This window comes from Petromyzon marinus, chromosome 82 (assembly GCF_048934315.1).
Source record: "Petromyzon marinus isolate PM22_M1 ecotype Great Lakes invasive population chromosome 82, UKy_Petmar_22M1.pri1.0, whole genome shotgun sequence".
Taxonomy (NCBI): domain Eukaryota; kingdom Metazoa; phylum Chordata; class Hyperoartia; order Petromyzontiformes; family Petromyzontidae; genus Petromyzon; species Petromyzon marinus.
The window spans coordinates 3,542,763-3,557,278 of record NC_133747.1 but is presented as its reverse complement, the minus strand read 5'-3'; the positions used below and the strand labels follow the sequence as shown (position 1 = coordinate 3,557,278).

The window sequence follows — 14,516 nt, the reverse complement described above, 5'->3', positions numbered from 1 at the left end:
TGACTTTACCGAAAGAACTAAGACTATACTCATATTCGTCAAAAAATACTATTGTTGGATAATTAATCGTGGATAAAAATGTAACATAAGGGATAGCAATGAAACCCACAAATCACTCGATTTCAGATTGATAAAACCTTGTATTTGAGGCAGTGTTCCTACACTCGTCAAAAGGATCCTCTCCTTCATGCCTGGAGCATGGGTTCCATGCCCAGAGTAGCTAACCATAGGTAGATGACCACTGTCATTATCGCTGATTTGTTTGAATATGCCCTTACCTTTGATGGATATATTTTGTGAAATACATGTTAGAAGCGCATTACCATTCTCTTGATGTAACATTTCTTGTAAATTGTGTCAGTTGTCTTCAATTCCTCCTTCAAATTCTTGTCCACTTTTGTCAATATTCCAAATGTATTAATTTCTTTAAAAAAAAAGAGACAGAGGCGCACGGGTAAATTAAGAAAATTTTGATTTTTGGTGGCACTTGGAAATCAAAGTGGGGATGACAAATAATAATTTACAATTCTAAGGCACCTTTAACCCGGATGTGACAAGGCGAGTGTACAAAAGAAATATACAGGATTACACAAATAAAATCCGACCCAAAACTAATTATTAAAGAAATAAAACAAGCCCTTAAAAAGTGTGTTTTAAAACAGATTTAAATAACACGAGGGAGCCGGCAGAGCTAATGTCCAGTGAAAGTGAATTCCATAGCCTGGGGGCCACACCAGAAAATGCCCTCTCACCCAGTGTACAGAGACGTGACCTTGGCACACACAACAGCCCAGACTCGGAAGAACAAAGTAATCTTGTTGGAACATATGGGCCAAAGAGGTCCTATATATATGAGGGAGCAGCATGACAGAGGGCGTTGTAGGTGAGGAGAAGAATCTTGAACTCTACCAGAAACCGAACGAGAAGACATTGGAAAGATGCCAGCGCAGTGGAAACATGTTTACCAACAAGAGTTCACATAAGAATACTGGTAGCCAAAGTCTCCACATTTTGAAAGTGAATTAACAGTTTAAACGGGATGCCAGGAAATAGTAAAATGGAAACGTTAATACGAGAAAAAACATATCCATAAAACAGCTTCTCAGTGTCTGATAGTTAAAGAATGGGACGTAGCCTGGCTATATTACTAATATAAAAAATGCAACCTCCGTGACCTTGTTAATGTGTAGTTCGAAGATTAATGAGGCATCAAGGACAACACTAAAATGCAAACTGCTTGAGCATTATCAATATTGCACCCATTGTTTCAACCTACTCAGCTCTGCGATCATAACTAATCTGTGAACCAGTGTGAGGGTTTAACAGTATAGATCTAATGCGATTTAGGGGATCCCAGGTGTCCAATATACATATTTATGTAGTATTATACACTTCAGCTATTGCCTCCAAGGGAGGAAGATTTCCATCTGAAAATGGAGACGTGAGGATTGTTGAGGAAAACACGTCTGAAGTGTTTGATGCAAGACTGATGCTTTAAATGTGGTGCTTTAAATTTGAAGTAGGTGAAGTAATCAAAAGGTCAATGAACACCATCGAATGATCGGATACACCAGGGTCAACTATGGATAGGTCAGCTACATATGTGTAGTGACATCGCGGACGTCACTGTGTGGTGCCGGCCCCAGAGAGGTACGGCGTGCGATGTATTTACATCGCGGATATCACGTGTGTAGCGACATCGTGGATGTCACTGGGTAATGCCTTCTCTAGCAAGGCACGGCGTGCGCTGTATTGAAATCGCGGACACCCCGTATATATGGGTGTAGTACGAGCCCTAGAGGGGCTCGATGAGCGCTGATGGAGAGCGCTGAATGGCACCACGCTCGGCGTGCAGTGCTGTCCCCTATAGGAGGGGGTGTGAGAGTGCCGGTCATGAATGGGGTTAATGTAGGCCATGGCACTCTGGTTGACCCTGGAAGACACGTGACAGGTAAAGTCTACACAGGGGCCCCAAGTAGGGGCTAGGGGTGGTCACGTGTCGGGGTGAGATCCTGCTAGAGGATTTGAGAAGGTGATCGTGGCCAAGGGCAGAGCCAGCTACGACCAGTGAAGATATAAACCGGGTCCCCAGAGGGACCAGGGTTCAGCGTTGCTGTTGTTATCCTGAATATCTATGTTCTACGTTTTATGTCCGAGAAGAGTCACCAATACGTGGACCTGGATCCAAGCCAGGGTCCTGTCCGTTGTAGCTACTCCCAGTGTAAGTATGGTTAGCCTGGTGGTCCACCAGTTACCCCTTTGTGTTGGTATCAATACATGTGTTGCCTCCAAGGAGTACGTCTGCCACTCATTTGAATCCACCACAACTGGTGTCGTAAGTGGCCAAACGCTATTTTATTTAGCTAGCCATGTTTACGCGATGCAGACTACATTCCAGGACGTCAGACGACGAAGATGATGATCTCATCCCCAAAACAGCCCCGGGGATGGAGATCCCAGAGGATAGAGGTGAAGCGCTGTAGGCAGAGCAGAGCACCGACCGGGCACATGACAGCCCACTGCCAGCGGGGAGGGAGCTCCAAACAGCACACGCTCACCCCGCAGAGTTGCTCCAAGCCACGGCGTCCATCCTTGTGGAGCTCCACCCCGCGGAACCAGTGATGGAAAAGGGAGCAACGGAGCCATGAGGGGACACAGTTTCCGCCGCCATTTCCTGCCAAGCAGGAACCTCGGTGGCACAGCCCGTGTTTGCGGCCGCCATCTTCTCAGAAGAGCGGAGCACGGGGGACTGAGAATTTACAACCACCTGAGGCGACTGGGTGGCCTTCAAGTGGCGGTTCCTGATGAACGCCGACTTGGCGGGGTGGACGGATCCGGAGGCACTGAGAGCACTGCCCACTGCCCTTGATGACGACGCCCTGGCGGCATTTTTTTTATTATCCCACCGTCGGAGAGGGCCATGCTGACTCAAGCCTTTGACCAAATGGTGGCAATTTATGAGCCACCGTTGAACGTGCACCACAAGTTCACTATGCTGAAGAGAAGGGACGCCGAGATGCCCCTTACCTTCCGTAGTGCACTTTGGCATTAGGGAAGGCTGCCTTTCTGAGGATGGACCACGACGAAGTCGATTGGTTGGTCTTCGAGAGACTGCTGGCTTTGGATAAGCACCTCAACATCATCCTGCCAGATGTAGACGACGACGATCTTTCGTCTATCAAGGTTGCAAGATGCATTCAGCCTCAACAGCTCTTGCAACGGCGCAAGGGGTTGGCAGCATTTACCGCGCCGTGTGAGGGGCTGGATACACCTGAAGACATGGAGCCCGTCCCAGCCTGTGCATCGACCCAGAGCGGAGGCGGGCGAGGGGACGGCATGGTGCAACGGGCGGACGACATCTCCTCATCCTGGGAGCAGCCCAGTCGTGTGCTACAGCTGCGGCCTGCCTGGGCAAGTCTCGTCAGGCTGCCGCGTGCCACGACGACGCCTCCCCGGACCACTGTCATTATCCGCCCGACCGTCCTTCGCTCCACGGCATCCTAAGGCGAGTCTCGACACATTCCACACTCGGCCCCTGAATCCACCTCAACCATCTAATGCATTTGGTTTCTGTTCTGGTCGCGCGTCAGTGTGAGAGGATTTTGACTTTGATCAAGCTGGCCACTCCAACCGGGTCAGTGGTCGGAGCTGGCCAATCGAGTGGTGGCCGCAGCCGCAGGTTCGTCCGCTGTTATTGGATTGATAGAAAGGGTTTAAATGAGGATGCTCATTGACACCGGTAAATCAGTGACCATCATTTCAGAGTTGATTTATAATAACTTGCACACTAATTGTCGTTCCTTATGCTCTGTCGAAGCTCCATGCTTCACCGCAAACGGCAGCTCATTGGTCAATATTGGGAAATAACAGCAGAGGTGTGCATTGCGGATGCCAAATTGACAGGACAGGTTCTTGTTTCAATGTCCCTTGCTATTCCCTGCTTGCTCGGGACTGACTTTCTGGGAAAGATGCCCCTGAAAATTTATATTAACCAGGGGTGCCTGGAATTACCTTCCGGACATTGAATGTCATTCTTGCCTTCTCCCACTCGCTTATGCACAGCTAACACTACCATGCAAGTGCTTGCATGTAAGATGGTTAAGGTTCCCCCCGGTGCACAAATGTTGGTCCCCCTACAATTGCGAAAGCCGCTAGACCAGGGGGCGATGGCAGGACGAATCCTCTTGGGACATTCTAATAAAGCCAGTCATGGATTGACATTAGTAGGGCCCCAGACAATGGTATCCAACGATTAGGAACCATTCATTCAGGTTCTTAACGCAGCGTTAGACACGTCGGTCATCCAGGAAGGTACCGTGCTAGCTCATGCGTCGCCAGCACTTCATGAGGGAAGCATCATTGGCAGTGTGGGTGCCGCGTCCTATTATCGCCGTGTTGCCGCCAGGTTCGCTACCACCGCTAAACCTCTCCATGCCTTAATTGCAAAAGGCCATGAATTCCATTGGGGGGAGGAGGCCGCATTTGTTGTGCTCCGGGATCGCTAGGTGAATGCCCCTCCCCACCGCTACCCCTTAATTTTCCTTGCCGTTCGTCATTGATACAGACGCTTTACTGTTTCGGATGCTCTGTCGCGATTACCAACGAGCGATGGGTGCACTTTTTTTTGGGCTCGGGGTGCTGAAAGCCCCCACCGAGGACTCGCCCACTTCCCTTGCGGCGTCGGCCGAAGTTGTAACATCGGAGGTGGCCGAGGGTCCGGTGGCACGTGATGCCGTCATTGGGTTGGACCACGAAGATTGGGGGCGCCTCGAGGTTGAGGACGCTTCCCTGCTTAAATTGTGATGCTCTGTCAGAGAGACTGATGGGGGCGGGGATTGACGGGTGTCGCCTCTGTCATTCTTAGAGGTGGATTGCTCATGCATTGGGACTGAGGGTTGCGCCGTTACAACATTGTTGTGCCCACTGCCCTGCGGGGTAAAATCATCTTGGTGGTGCACGAGCGACTGTTGCATCTAGGTGTGCATAAGACGCTAGCCATACTTAAGCTCAACTTTTTCTGGCCCAGCATGGTGTAAGATGTCGCTAATTTGTTGAAGGGGTGTATGCAGTGCACTCAGCGGAAGCTGCTGGCAAAACCCTGTTGTCCACCGTTGCAATCGATTCAGGTTTCCCGCGTAAATGAACTAGTTGCTCTGGTCATCCTTGGTCCATTTCTCACTACCCATCGTGGGAATAAGTATTTGCTGGTGGGAGTCGAGTATTTTTCATGATGGCCTGTAGCCTGGCCGCTCCCCAACCAGTCGGTGGCGACAATCATTGAGGCATTCGTCAATGGCTATGTTATGTACAAGGGTGCTCCCGAACGTCTTCTGACCGATGATTGCAAAAAAAAATCTTCTAAATTGTTGCGAGAGGTGTGCAATTTGTTGGGAACAAAGAAAGTATGCACGTCACCGTACCACCCGCAGACAGATGGCATAGTTGAGCGGCTGCGCAGGACACTTACCTCCATGTTGAGCCATCAGGTCAGCGAGTCCCAACTCGACTGGGATTTGTATATTCCTGGAGTTCTATCTGCATATGGGATGTCCCGTCACACATCCACCGGCTACTCACTGTTTTTTTAATGTACGGAAGAGAATGTGACCCCCCGATTGATGTTCATTTATGAGCCACGCCCATCAAGGCTAAATAAAAAATTTCTGACTCCGTGCGCTTCACCCTTAAAAAGCTTTCGGAAGCATGGGAAGCTTCCAGGGTAAATCCCAATTCGCGCCATTTGGCCAATGAGCGGCTGAGGGGTTTCCGTGCTTCTGCACATGAGTGGGCGTCTGGGGACAGAGCGTGTTTGCACTGTCCACAGGTATCTGTAGGTACGTTGCCCAAATTGTTTATACCCTGGAGGGTGCCGGTTGATGTGATTCGGGTCGTTCGATCACAATGTGTTCAGATCCTTTCATCGCTCCGCGCGAGTTCGTTCCATCTCCACACCGCAGGAGCCGAGTGTCAGATGTGTCCAGCGAGCTGAGGTGTGTGCCCGCTGAGGTTGGCCCTCAGAGGAGTCGTGTGATCCCGTCCACAGGTGCCGCGTGCCTGACGTCCTCTGAGCTGCCGCCTGCGCCGTCTCCACTGGATTCGGGGGAGGAAAACCCATCAACCCGGCCTACTGCTCTTCGTGAGGAGCCGGGTTCGACGGAACATTTGCATATTCCCTCAGCGACCTCCAGGGAGAGCGAGCCCACCTCCACTGGGGGTGTGGCTGCAAGGACTCGATCAAAATCTCTTCGGTTTTCGTGATCCCCAAGGACACACACTCCCACACCGTCAGTTGGTTGTGCCACTCGCTAGTTCATATAGACTATAGACTATTGGCTGAACGTAACCTTTCTTGTGCTTTCAGGTGTTGTTACACAGTGGGGGTGGGAGATGTTGGTGATGGAGGGGATTCCAAGCGTTCGCGACTTACTGTATTTTTTTCCCTCTCTTGTTGTTGTTCTTCCTCTCGTGTTGTTGTTCTGTACTTACACTCTTTCCCCCGTTGTTAATTCTACATTTGTAGGTAGTGTATATATTGTATAGGTTGTCTTGGGTATTTAATTGGTAATTGTTATTGTTGAGGCACATATAGCGTTTTGGTCACTTTTTTATTCAATTTTTCTCACCTTATTCAATTGGTTCATTTTAAGGGGGAGTTGACAGCCGGGACCGCTGAATGCTGTGAAGATGGGGGTGATGTAGTAATATCGCGGCCGTCACTGTGTGGTGCCAGCCCTAGAGAGGTCCAACTTGTGATGTACTTACATCACGGACACCCCGTATATGTGGGTGAAGTACGAGCGCTAGAGGGGCTCGGTGAGCGCTGATGGAGAGCGCTGAAGGGCACCACGCTGGGCGTGCAGTGCTGTCCCCTATAGGAGGGGGTGTGAGAGTGCCGGCCATGAATGGGGTTAATGTAGGCCATGGCACTCTGGTTGACCCTGGAAGACACGTGACAGGTAAAGTCTACACAGGGGCCCCAAGTAGGGGCTATGGGTGGTCACGTGTCGGGGTGAGATCCTGCTAGAGGATTCGAGAAGGTGGTCGTGGCCAAGGGCGGAGCCAGCCACGACCAGTGAAGATATAACCGGGTCCCCAGAGGGACTGGGGGTCAGCGTTGCTACCGTAATCTGAAGCTCTACGTTCTACGTGTGAGAAGAGTCACCAACACGTGGACCTGGACCCAAACTGGGGTCCTGTCCATTGTAGCTACTCCCAGTGTAGTTAGTGTAGCTAGCCTGGTGGTCCACCACCATAGGTTGTTATCTGGTAAAGGGGCAGTTACCCCTTTGTTTTGGTATCAATAAATGTGTTGCCTGCAAGGAGTACATCTGCGACTCAGTTGACTCCACTACATAAGGATGTCAACGTGCAGTGCCGGCCCTAGAGTTGCACGGCGTGCGGTGTAACAACATCGCGGATATCACAATGGTGTGGGTGTAGCACCAGCCCTAGAGGGGCCCGGTGAGTGCTGATTGATAGCGCTAGATGGCACCACGCATTGCGTTCAGTGCCGGCCCTACAGGACAGGGTGTGTGGTTGCCATCCGAAGGATGAGGTTACTCGAGGACATGGCACTCTGGTTGACCCGGGAGGACACGTGACCAGTTAAGTCTACAAAGGGGCCCCCAGAGGGGGCTAGGGCTGGTCATGTGACTGAGACCCAGATCCTTCCCGAGGATTCTGGAAGGTGGTCGTGGTGAAGGGCGGAGCCGGCCATGCCGCAGATCATATAAGCCGGGTCCTGAAAGGGACCAGGGTTGTTGTTCATCCTGGAAGAAACCTTCGTCTACGTTCGCCGTTCAACTAGTCTCCAACACGTGGTCCTTTGTAGCAGTTACGTAGTGACTAGTGTAGTTAGCCTGGTGGTCACCACCATAGGCTGTGAATCTGTTAAGGGGAAGTTACCCCGTGTGTTGGAGTTGAATAAATGTGTTGCATCCAAGTCTATGTCTGCAACTCAGTAGAACCCATTACACATATAGTACTAGAGTGCAAGCAAATAAAGTCTCCTACTTCAACTTGACATCTTCCCTCATCACTGGTGTCCACCATTGGGTCCAAGGGTTGCCGTCATGACAGGCACCAACAGTTTGCAGCTGCATCCACAATCAAGGTCCTGAACATCCTTCATTCAGACTCTATGTCCACAACCTCCCTTGGAGTCATACTCTATGGTTTTATTCGGTAAAGTCATGTAGATAAAATAAAACAAAATAAAATAAAATCATTAAATCATGACTTTTTGAAGGCAACACAAGCTTCCGTCTTCAGGTGGAAAAGTCAACACAGAATATCAGTGTTAGGAGCACAGTTCAGAGACGACCTTGGATTATATACAGGTTAAGGGAGGGGGGGGGTCAGTAAGGGGGGCGTGGGTCGGTGGGAGGGCTGGGCTAAGCAGCCTTTTGATAGAATGCTGCGGGTAACACCCACTTCTCAAAGCTCACATCAAAGGGCCCCCCGATGTGAGCTCACAACAAAGGGTCCCCCGGTGTGAGCTCACAACAAAGGGCTCACATCAAAGGGCCCCTCGATGTGAGATCACATCAAAGGGCTCCCAGATGCGAGCTCTCTGTGAACGCGATCAAAGGGCACTATGATATACAACCACTGAGGAATGGCTGTACAAAAAATTGAAAGGCAGCTAACGTTTGACTTGATTTAAAACATCTTTCCAGTGATTACTCACTCCCTTGGAGTGCAGGATACAATTTCCCGGAGGTAGAAGTTGAAATCTTTCTGCACTGAGACTTCTGCCAGATATTCTCAGACAACCAGCACTATTCATTTGGGCCTTCCACGTCTATCTGGTCGGTGCTCCAAGCGTCAGATCCAACTTACCACCAGGTGGTAATCAGTTGACAGCTCTGCCCATCTCTTTACCCGAGTATCCAGAACATACGGCCTTATGTCCAATGATACAACTGTTAAGTCAACCATTGACCTTCAGCTCAAGGTGCTCTGGTACCAAGTACACTCATGAGCATCCTTTTGTTCGAACATGGTGTTTGTTATTGAAATTCCATGACTAGTGAAGCATTCCAATAACATCTCAACTTTTGGGTACAATTCAGGGAGACATTCCTCCCAATAACACCTCTCCAGGTATATCCATTGTTTCCCACGTGAGCTTTGAAGTCGCCCAGTAAGATAGTCGGTAGATGGTATTCTGTCGAGCAATGCACCCACCATCTAAAAGAACGCCAAATACTCCTTCTGTTTTCCTTTCTGAGATCAGAAGTCTCATTGAGTCGACCCTTTCATCTACTGGGACAAAATCCAACTAGACAGCACGCAGGAGGGGGCCTTTCACCAGTGGTTACTCTGGAATATAGGAGAGGCCACCCCCCATCGAAAGTTTGGGTCCAGTGGCCAATGCTGTGTGTGGAGGTGAGACTGATTATATCTAGTCGGTACCTTTTCACCTCATCCACCATCTCTGGCTCCTTTCCCCCCAATGACGTGACATTCCACGTCCCAATAGCGATTGTCCATCACCAAGATCAGGTCTGTCTGAGAACATCTCTCTCCCTGCCATACTTGCATCGCACCCGCCCCTCATCCTTCGTTCTGCAGATGATGGCCCCACATAGCGGCACCACGTAGCCATATCGGGCTGGGCCCAACCGGGTTACGTGAATCAACTGGCCACCAGCCGCTTTCCAGCGAACACCACCCCCAGGCCTGGCTCCAGGGGTGTGTCCCGGTATCCTTTTTTGGGCAAGGTTCACCGATTTATTTATTTTATTTTTGAACCATTCATGAGGAGCTTTTTTGGACCGTTATTTATCTGGAATCTTCCCCGAGACCTTTTCGCCAGGTGACAAAGCTCTGAGGGTCATTGGAACACACAAACCCTGCCACCATGATAAATTAATTTTCCTTCGGTTGTCCTGAAAAATGGTAGAGCCTATTTGAGCAGCAGATATTGGTTATATGGTGAAATGTCTCTATAAGTTATGAACAGTCCAAATTATAGGTGTTGGTCAACTCACAAGCCAAAAGAGCCTTGTCATTAAGAACACTCACGTGATTAAGAGGAACACTGGTAAGGCTGTCAGGCTTATTGATGTTATCTATGGGGTATGTGTCGGGGAGACTGCAGAAGCAAACGATTGACCCACAATACAATAAGGAGATGACATACGAAGCCGCCATGGTGGTAGTCATAGAGCTTATGCCATTGCCTATGTCCCAATTAATATAAGGAGGCGAACACTGTGTGTCTATCAAGTGCGAAGAACAAAGAGGGTTATGGAATTCACATACATTTTTATGACTTATGTTAATTTGCAATTATGTAGTACATGCTACTGGTTGGGTTAATCACAGTTAATCATATCATGACATGGACACGTATGCGATGTATTTTAGCAGGAACTGTAGTGTGTGTGTTGGTGTGGGTTTGTGATGAATGGATGCCTGGATGGCATCTTTCTCATTTTTGTTAATGAAAACATTGGCTACAACTGGAGATAAGAGAGAAACCATTGGGGTACCTTCAACTTGTTTGTAGAAAGTTCCATTCCAGGTGAAGTACGTTTTGGTGAGGCAGTATCTCACCAGGGCTGGTACATCAGCATTCAGTCATTGTTGGACCAAATATTCAATGATTGCAATAGTGTCAGGCACAGGAACTTTGGTAAACAAAGAGACTACATCGAAACTAACGAGCAAATCACCTGGAGATAGTGAGATGTCCCAAGTGAGCTAAGTACAGCTGAGGTGGTCTTACCAGTGAATGGTTGTAAGGTCTCAGACAGAAATTGGGGCCAGTTTGTATGTGGGTGAATCAATGGTGGAGATGATAGGACGAAGTGGTGTCCCTTCTTTATGGATATTTGGTAAACCAAACAATCTGGGTGGCCTAGCAGCAAAGGGTTTTAAAACAATTATTGGTTGGTTCGATTAAACATGTCGAATCGGTGATGATATTGTTGGTTTTCATAACGAGGCTGTTGGTGGCATCTCTTTTAATTTTAGTATAGCTACCATCATTAAGTAGGTCCTGAATTTAGTTATTTATGTGGCTTTGTCCATGATGACTGTGGCATTGCACTTGTCGGCTGAGAGGATGACGATTTCATCTCTTTTTTTAATTGGGAAAGCTCAAAGTGCTCATCCTTAATTGAGCTGTGTCTGCGGCAGTAGATCCATTGGGGAAACTAAGCAAAATAACTCGGACCATGTTCGTAAACATGAGGCAGATCGTAAACATGGTAAGACAAATGTCTCGGCCGTGGCTGATCATTGTTTTAATGCGGTGGGCTCACACGAAATTGATTTCTCTAAGACGAAGGTACTTAGCTAACCCACTGGCTATCAACAAAGTTTCGTACATGAAGCCATCCATATATACAACTGAGAAGATGGGTATGAACTGAACAATCATTGGAAGGACGTTATCAAACAGTTTTAGTCATAACTGGCTGTGATGTTCCCACCCTACCACCTTCCAATGTTAGTTGTTTTTTTCGGCTCTCTGATTTGACATTTACAGGTTAAATTTCCCACACTAATAAAGCCACCTCGCTCACTGAACTCGGCGTTGCTGCTAATCTCCCACATTAAAATAGCCACCTCTGCCCCCAACGTCTTGAAGGTCGTCCTACGATCTCACATTTACATACTAATTTATCACATTAACATCACTAGCCCCGCCCACTTCGTTTATGACCCTTGGGCTGCACCCATTTAAAACCTTTAAACACATTCTGCCTCAGCAGCTTTCCCCCTCTTTTTTGCATCCTGATGACAATCGCTTGTGTTGCGATCGAATTGTCCTAGTGTTTTGTTATTTTTTGTTATTTTCTTTGAACCTATTTACGTGATTTTACCGAAGGACCCAAAAATTTGAATCTCATGATGTTTTCTTGGAGATTACTTCCAGAATCATCGTGCATTAAAACAAAAGCTCAGATATGGTGCACAAATGCTCCTTAATTTAGAACCTCAAGTAGTTGCCATGACGTCATCAGCACAACGATGCAGATAAAGAAGTGTAATAATTATCGTTGATTGTCTGTAATTGGCAGGTTCAATCATTTAAATACTTTGAATCCATTAATTGGTTAGTAAGAATTGTATTTTAATAATTGAATTAAGGTGCAAGTTATAAAGCTGGAGTTGTTTTGCTTTTGTGAATTCGCTTAAGCGTTAATTAGTTAATAGGCTTAATTAAATTTGCATTATGATCATAGTGATGATGGTGTTGTCAGAGTACTCCCCAACACAATGGTGTGCTGAAGTAGGAATACATCTGACACGTTAAATTCATGTAACACTTTTTTTTATAAATTAGCTGTGTCGGGTGGAGGATAGTTTATGACACACATTGTTAAACGACTTAACGCCCCACCCCTCCCCCCCCAAATATGAATGTTTATAAGTATTTTCAAAGAAATTCTTACCATTGTCTCTTGCCAGGCTTCCAAATTCAGCCAGAAGATTGACGTCAGCAGGATCGATGTGCTTGATGGAATCTATATCCATTACATATACTACGCAGTGGATCCGGTTCTCGTCAACTGCTGTTGTTGGTATGTTCTCATTTCTAAACTGAAATCAACAAAACATTAACGGACATTTAATAACATTTGGTATGACAGACCTGCAATTGGTATTTTATCTTCTTAAATATAAAAACATCCATACAAAAATGAGTAATAATACATGTATCTATACAACAAGATTTTTATTTATTCAGTGGAAGCTCACTGATCATTTTACTTTTTCTATTCCAAATGGTCCTATATTGGGTTGTTTGTCGAATTCAATTAATGCATTTGGCACGTACAGTGAGGGAAAAAAGTATTTGATCTGCTGATTTTGTACGTTTGCCCACTGACAAAGAAATTATCAGTTTATAATTTTAATGGTAGGTTATTTGAACAGTGAGAGATAGAATAACAACAACAAAATCCAGAAAAACGCATGTCAAAAATGTAATAAATTGATTTACATTTTAATGAGGGAAATAAATATTTGACCCCTTCTCAATCAGAAATATTTCTGGCTCCCAGGTGTCTTCTATACAGGTAACCAGCTGAGATTAGGAGCACACTCTTAAAGGGAGTGCTCCTAATCTCAGCTTGTTACCTGTATAAAAGACACCTGTCCACAGAAGCAGTCAATCAATCAGATTCCAAACTCTCCACCATGGCCAAGACCAAAGAGCTCTTCAAGGATGTCAGGGACAAGATTGTAGACCTACACAAGGCTGGAATGGGCTACAAGACCATTGCCAAGCAGCTTGGTGAGAAGGTGACAACAGTTGGTGCGATTATTCGCAAATGGAAGATTCACAAAAAAACTGTCAATCTCCCTCGGCCTGGGGCTCCATGCAAGATCTCACCTCGTGGAGTTGCAATGATCATGAGAACGGTGAGGAATCAGCCCAGAACTACACGGGAGGATCCTGTCAATGATCTCAAGGCAGCTGGGACCATAGTCACCAAGAAAACAATTGGTAACACACTACGCTGTGAAGGACTGAAATCTTGCAGCACCCGCAAGGTCCCCCTGCTCAAGAAAGCACATATACATGCCCGTCTGAAGTTTGCCTATGAACATCTGAATGATTCAGAGAACAACTGGGTGAAAGTGTTATGGTCAGATGAGACCAAAATGGAGCTCTTTGGCATCAACTCAACTCACCGTGTTTGGAGGAGGAGGAATGCTGCCTATGACCCCAAGAACACCATCTCCACCGTCAAACATTGAGATGGAAACATTATGCTTTGGGGGTGTTTTTCTGCTAAGGGGACAGGACAACTTCACCCCATCAAAGGGACGATGGACGGGGCCATGTACCGTCAACTCTTGGGTGAGAACCTCCTTCCCTCAGCCAGGGCATTGAAAATGGGTCGTGGATGGTTATTCCAGCATTACAATGACCCAAAACACACGGCCAAGGCAACAAAGGAGTGGCTCAAGAAGAAGCACATTAAGGTCCTGGAGTGGCCTAGCCAGTCTCCAGACCTTAATCCCATAGAAAATCTGTGGAGGGAGCTGAAGGTTCGAGTTGCCAAAGGTCAGCCTCGAAACCTTAATGACTTGGAGAAGATCTGCAATGCATGCTGCATTTATCAATTACATTTTTTAATGCCACGTAATACTGTTTTCCAGATCTCATGAGACAAATTATCCCTCCTGAGATGTGTGCAAACCGGGTGGCCAACTACAAGAAACGTCTGACCTGTAATTGCCAACAAGGGTTTTGCCACCAAGTACTAAGTCATGTTTTGCAGAGGGGTCAAATACTTATTTCCCTCATTAAAATGCAAATAAATTTATAACATTTTTGACATGCGTATTTCTGGATTTTGCTGTTGTTATTCTGTTTCTCACTGTTCAAATAAACCTACCATTAAACTTATAGCCTGATCATTTATTTGTCAGTGGGCAAACGTACACAATCAGCAGGGGATCAAATACTTTTTTTCCCTCACTGTCGGGATCGCTTGAGAATGCAGAGTAAACCCACGCATACCTATGCGGGGCTAACATTCAAAGTT

General features: G+C 47.1%; 1 long non-coding RNA gene across 2 annotated transcripts in view; it reads right to left on the bottom strand.

The window, feature by feature from the left end:
• LOC142907712 (uncharacterized) overlaps positions 1-14,516 on the bottom strand; it is a 78,292-nt gene that overhangs the window by 13,168 nt on the left and 50,608 nt on the right. For both annotated transcript variants that reach the window (XR_012931220.1, XR_012931221.1), the window contains exons 5-6: positions 12,411-12,558; positions 324-424 (exon numbers count right to left, since the gene is read on the bottom strand). This is a non-coding gene — a long non-coding RNA (uncharacterized LOC142907712). The remainder of the gene's footprint in view (positions 1-323; positions 425-12,410; positions 12,559-14,516) is intronic.